Source organism: Puma concolor, chromosome C2, assembly GCF_028749965.1.
Source record: "Puma concolor isolate L17-30 chromosome C2, mPumCon1.1.hap2, whole genome shotgun sequence".
Lineage (NCBI taxonomy): Eukaryota > Metazoa > Chordata > Mammalia > Carnivora > Felidae > Puma > Puma concolor.
In genome coordinates, this window is record NC_141675.1 from 48,487,655 (window position 1) to 48,494,573 (window position 6,919).

The 6,919-nt window shown below is 35.1% G+C and overlaps 1 pseudogene; it reads left to right on the forward strand.

Moving 5' to 3' along the window:
* The first annotated feature begins 5,275 nt into the window (after positions 1-5,275).
* Positions 5,276-5,393, forward strand: LOC112850652 (U4 spliceosomal RNA; annotated as a pseudogene).
* Positions 5,394-6,919: the final 1,526 nt, after the last annotated feature.

Consider the following 6,919-nt stretch of genomic DNA (forward strand, 5'->3'; position numbering starts at 1 on the left):
CTAAAATAAAATAAAATAAAATAAAATAAAATAAAATAAAAACCTCTCTTTAGTTCAACAAGTATAATTGGGTGTCTGTGAGATGCAGCTGTCTCAATTCTTGACTCAAAATCTCTCTCAGTCACTCAGATGTTCACTAGCTAATAAAAACCCTGAAAATCCCTGTGATAAAGAAATCTATTTAACTTTCTTTAACAGGGAATTTCTCAAACTTATTCATCAACAGATAACTGATAATTTGCCTATAAACTATCATCCTAATGTCCACCTTTTAGTAAACATTTAACCAGAGGTCTTAAAAGGCATAGGACTTTAACATTCTGTAATTATGTAATTAAAAATCTATGGGGCGCCTGGGTGGCGCAGTCGGTTAAGCGTCCGACTTCAGCCAGGTCACGATCTCGCGGTCCGTGAGTTCGAGCCCCGCGTCGGGCTCTGGGCTGATGGCTCAGAGCCTGGAGCATGTTTCCGATTCTGTGTCTCCCTCTCTCTCTGCCCCTCCCCCATTCATGCTCTGTCTCTCTCTGTCCCAAAAATAAATAAACGTTGAAAAAAAAAAATTTAAAAAAAAAAAAAAATCTAAAAGCCTATGTATTTCCATAGCCACAATTGCCCGGAATCCCATCCTTCTTAGGAAGGGTTTTTTACCAGTGACCATTACTGACATAGCCATTACTCAAAGAGCATTCTCAGTCTCCATGGGTGTTGGGTGTGCCTGTGACCTTTACAGAGCTTAGGCAAAGAAGCCCTGAAAATTATCTTTCCTCCTTATTCTGATTCATCCAGGGATGACTGTTGAAACTTAAGGCAGATAATGTTCTATCTAATTCCTAAAGAAATGTAAGCAGGAGAAAATTACATAACCTTTCTCTGGATTTAGATTTACATTGCCCAGCTTCTAGTACTATAAGCACTTGATCAGCATTCGTTGACTGGTATTTGACTTCCCTTTATTTTTTTCTCTATGTTTCAACCACTGGAGAAAAAGTTCCTTAACTTAGCCATGGTTATGTCAAACTAATAGACAAAAGTACTGAATGTGTGAAAATGCTTTGTTCATACTAATGGTTTTCAAGTAAGTTTCTGCATCTAATAATTAATTTCATCATCACCATACATAACATAGTCCCTATTTTCAGAGCTCTATGTTAAGCACAGATGAGCCTCGAGGAAGGTAAATGCTTTGACTCTTATCCTATATTCTAAATGAAGAGGAAGTACACAGAGAAAAATAATTGGGGAAAATGGTACTTATCAATTTGTGCTTAGAACTAAAGGGTAAATTTCCAGGTTTTATAACTTCACGTTTGCTTCATTAGTTTTTAAATGAGCAAATTACATTTAAGCCATTGGTCTTTACATTCTAACATGGCATCAGTCTGTAGATAGTGCAATTATCGGGGGCCGGGGGGGTGGGGGTCTGAGCATAGCATGATGCTTCTTACCCACTTTTTTTTTTTTGGCCAGACAAGATTGCAATAAAGACAAAGTAAAACCTAAAAGGGTCAAAACCAAACTGCAAATGCTAGTCATTCACTATAATCATTCTAATTTCTGCAGCAATGGAATATGGGACCAATCACTGTGGCAACAATAGGGAACTGCACAAATACCTCGTCAGGGATGCAATAGGGTGCCCTTGGTACACGCAGCAGCATCCTTGATGTGGAGCTTCAGTGATCGATACCAGAGACCTGGAGCAGCAGCAGCATCTTTAATGCACATGGTAGGCCAAGCTGTTCCTTTGGAGTTCGCCAAAAGAGGAGCTATCACAACCATTAGCAGGGGAAAAAAAGGATGCGTGGATCATTCAAGCTAATCCACTGAGTACATGTGAGGAACCTGGAGGGAGCAAGAGTTCTTAGAAGAATATGGATTTGCAAACTTATTTTTACTCTAAGGCTGCCATAGTGCAGGAAAAAAAAAAAGTGAAAATACCAGAAAAAGGAAGCAGCAGCATATCCAAAACTAATTGTTAAACAGATTTTGGTGGCCTAGGATCTTGTAGGATAAGATTCTAGGAGGGTGTGATGACATAAGTAGTCTAAAGGAGTTGGTTAGACAACATAAAAATAATTTTAAGTAGAGAGGGATAAAAAGAAGAGCAATCCTATGTATAATAAAGTGGGGGATAGGGGATAGAAAAAACATACCAAAAGCATGAACCTATTAAGGGTTTCCCATAACTGGAAAAGCTATGATTAAGGGAGCAAAGGCACACATATGTCTATAAAGCACTTTCTTTGAAATAGCCCTACACCAAACACAACAAGGTGCAAATAAATGACAGGTACTTTCAGCTCTAGTTTTGCGGGTGATGGCCGCGGCTGGCTATAGGCCCTGGGGAGCATACAGACAAGAACGCATGGTAAAGTAGGGCAGATTACAAAGAAGGAGTAAAAATAGAAAATAAAATCTTATCACAGTAAGGTCAGGAAACGTGAACTTCAAAAGATAGGAAAGATAAAGTGTTCTGGAAATATATAGACCTTACGTATGAATAGTTGGGACCTTTTTTTGTTGTTATTAAATATAAACATTCTTTTAGCCCCTTTTAATCCCTATCTGATCAAAAGCATTATTGAGCTACTTTAAGGCCTAAAAATAGATACATTTTTAGAATAAAGAGATTTCTGACAATTGGAGAAAAGTTATATTAGTAAATTTCTAAAATGTAAGTAACATATTAAATCTGAAAAATATAGACTGGCAAAATTTCATATGACATAAAAATTATGAAGGGCAAAAATAGGAAATCACAAAAAATCATTAATGTCCTCAAAGAAGACAGGATACTGGGTAAAAACTGAAAAGATTTATTTTGAAAATCCTCTCAGTCTAACTGAATCTTCTATAAACATGTCTTGGCTTTTTTAAAATATAAACTTAATCATTTATTTTAACTTCAGTAAATATACTTTGTAGTCCCTTTAATTCTAGATTGGTTAAAACCAGACTGGTATGGTAAAATTGCTCCTGATTACAGGATGATGGAACTAAACAATAATTTCAAGTGTAATTATGGTATCATTCAAGGTTAAAGTACTTAATATATTTCAGATTTATGACCTCTTTTGAATGTACAATAAGCATTTACATACACATATCCATACTTCTTACTAGGAGAAGTAGAAATCTGAGCCAAACCAGAAACTGAACCACAGGAACCTAGAAGACACAGTTCTAACCCTCATAAGGCTCACTCTAACAATATATCCCCATTTACTTGTGATGCAGACAAATCCTTCTTCTGAAAACATATGTTCATCTCTAAAAACTTTTCATTTTCTCTACATATACTTCTGCTTCAAATGCTCTTTTTTAAAATTACGTTTTATTTTAGAAAGAGAGAGTGCACACTAGCGGGGCACAGGGGCAGAGGGAGAGAGAGAAAGAGAGAGAAGAATCTTAAGCAGGGCTGAATCTGATGCACGGCTCGATCCCATGACCCTGGGATCCTGACCTGAGCCAAATCAAGAGTTGGACATTCAACGGACTAAGCTACTGAGGTATCCCTCAAATGCTCTTTTAATAGGATTTTATTCATGGGCATGTTCCTGATGATGCTGAGGAAAAATCCACTCTGTTTCCCTCACTGCAAAAATTGAGTATTTATCATGATCCCATCATAAGAAATCTGTGGGAATTTTACAACATCAAAATAAAGCTCTTTGTAACTAAGAATCTTTATAAGCACTATGGAAGTCTTAAGTCCAGCATAGTTAATTACTGAGAAGTTTCTCCCACTGTCAGCTATTTTAGTCAACATAACATTAAATTCTTAAATTTTTTCAATTTAATAATCCATTAAAAGTTTTCTAGATATAATTCTTCTTTATTAAATGAACAAATGGATCTGGGTTATCATGTGCAAGATTATGTAAGTATCCTTTATGACATTTTCTATCACAAAACTCTTAACTTTTCAATAATAGAAGTGTTATTTACACTGAAAAATTAATTCACATTTATAAGAGTTTTCCAATGCTTTTGGGAAATGTCTTTAAAATAGTTTTTTTTTTCTCATATTTTATGCCCCAATGTAAAAGGCAGTACTACTCTGAAAAAAAAAGAGAATAAGAAACATTTTTAAAATTTACTTTTAATAAACATATAAAATGCATCTGTGAATCACAACAACAATAATATGAGCAAGAATGTCCAAATTCAGAGAAGGAAAAATGGTGGAAGGCAAACAGGGAAGGATGGATACTTAATGGCTACAGAACTCAGACTAACCCCTAGAATTTCCAAGGTGAGTATCACAAATCAGTATCTCTCAATTGAAACATCAGAATGTGTGAGGTTACTGAGGGAACTTCCATGAACTAATATGGCAACAAACATCAGGATCAGTAAGGCTGAACAAAGAATTCCACTGACATGCCGTATTTTCAGGAAGCATTTAGTCAGTGAGCAGAGTGAAAGATAGTGACATAATTGGAGGCAGACCCACAGCTGTTCATTTGCGTTAGACATAGAGAAAAAAAAAAAAAAAAAAACAGCCCAACCACATTATAAACTATCCAGTCCTATAATGAATCTCCTATAAATAACTGGTTCAGGATGAGAACCTCACTCAAAGGTAACACATGGTCAAAAACTAATCAGCATTGGTTCTTATCAAATACAATATCACATGAAGGAGGAAATAGGAAGAGCAAATGGCAAAGGACACTCACCAAAATAATCTTGCCACAGAGCAGATGACAAAAAAAATAGGTCTTAAATTAAAATTTAAATGAAATGGTTAGTTTTACAAAGCAACTACTCAAAAGATACAAACAATTACAGTACATGAAACTATGTAACAAAGGAATGAAACAGGAACCAAAACAGCTTAGGAAAGAAGCAGAGTAGGAAGTAAAACCATTACAGAAATGGAGGCTAATCTGACAGAATTACATAGGACAAAATATGGCAAGGAACATGGAGCATCATACTGAGAATACAAAGCAAAATGAAGTGGAAACGGAGTTGAGGAGGACTCCAGGAAAAAATGATCACTATGGAATCAAACATATACATAAATGGTTTCCCTGAAAGCAAGAATCAAAATAATGAAATATAACAATTATTTGACAATATAAAACAAGAAAACTTTCCAGAAAATGAAAGGAATAATGGTAAATCCAGAGACAGAAAGAGTACAGCATGTACCAGGAAAAATTAGATATAGAATGACCAATTTTATTACAGAATAATAAAACCACTGGACTTCAAAAGTAATGAAAGAGCCCTCTAAATGTACAAAGACCAAGATATTTATAAATGCAGCTTTGTGCAGTGGCAGTATCATAGCCAATGAGGTTTATCCAAGGCATGAGTATTGCTAATTGAAGATACTTATAAATGGTAAATAATCAGGCTGGTTTCCAAAAGTTCCACAGAACACTAGAAGATGGTAAAATAATGCCTCAAAGATAGTGTGACTCAATAATTTTACTACCTCCCAAATTCTCACGTAAGAATAAAAACAATGAACTTTAGATATATAAAAACTCAGGGTATATATAGTGCCTATAAATTCTTCCCAAAGAAACCATTCAAGAGTAAATTTTAGCTACCCAAGAAATAAATGGAGATATAGTGGCAAAAACAAACAAAAACAACTAGTGATGAATGTTAATACCTTTTAACTCCAGTACTAAGACTAAACAGTTATAGAGATTATAGATATAGACAAAATGTAAAAGTCACCAATCCTGACAGGATTCTTTCATTTCCTTGCTCTCTTTCTATATTAAGAAGTATGCAAAAAATCTTTGTGTGCACAGGTGCACATCAAAGATGAAGCAGCAGTGAGATAAACTGAGATAGAATTATAAGGAGGTCATATTCTGTTTAGATTACCAGGAAAGAAAAGAAGCCTGTAGGGCTCAAGTAGGAGGCTCTTACCAAAATCAAGCCTGTGTATTTGTTGACGTGCCCTTTATACTCCTTCTCAGAAACAGTCTGATGACTAGTGTATGAAGGTGAGGCACCCTCAATATAAAGGAATTTTCTAGAGTACAACTTGCTTAGGCACCAAACACACTCTCCTATTGGTTGTATCCAGGGCCTCAAAGAAGAGAAATTCCAATTTACCAGGGGTCCAAAATTGAGTGGACCACTAGTTTCATCAAATGCACTTAATGTAGTTAAATTCAACTGAATCTTTTATTACACCCATATGATTTTAAACATCAATTATTGGCCATCTCTAAAGAGATATTTATATAGAAGCCATGAGGATAAATACTTGCTGATTCTAGACTAACTGGAAAATTTTCTTGGTTTTAAAGATCAATTCACTCTCAGCACTTTTTTGTGAGGTAGGAGCTACTATTGAGCAAGCTTTACAGATGAGACATATGAAGTACACCATACAGAAAAGAGCGGCATAAGTAATAGTGCCTGAAATAGAGAGCCTAGAGTCATAATCCACCTGTGCCATTTAATGTTGTTATGAAGAAATTTGTTTGTAGTGAGGTTTCAGTCGTTTTAATCATAAAATAATGACGATAAAAACAATAACAGTGTTGTTTTGAGGATCAACTCATACAATGTACATAAAAATGCTTTAATTACAAAGCATTTTACCAATTTATCATTATTACTATTACTACAAACATTCTCCATCTGGTCATCTCATTTATAATTAGCAACATTGCGCACGCTTTTATGTCTTTAAAACGCAACAGGGTTATCCTATTTTTCAGTAGAACTAAAAATCATTAGTTTCCTTCCACAAAGTGTATATAAAATACTGGTCTCTGAATGTGCCATGGAAAAAGAGTTTAGCTTAGCCTCTCAAGGGACCTTTATCTCAAAAATGTTAAGGACAAGTGATAGTGGAATGAATTGCCTAACCAGTTGTTGAAGGTAGTTTTTAAATCATGGGAGCTATGGATTTTAAAAGCATGCACTAGCAAATTCA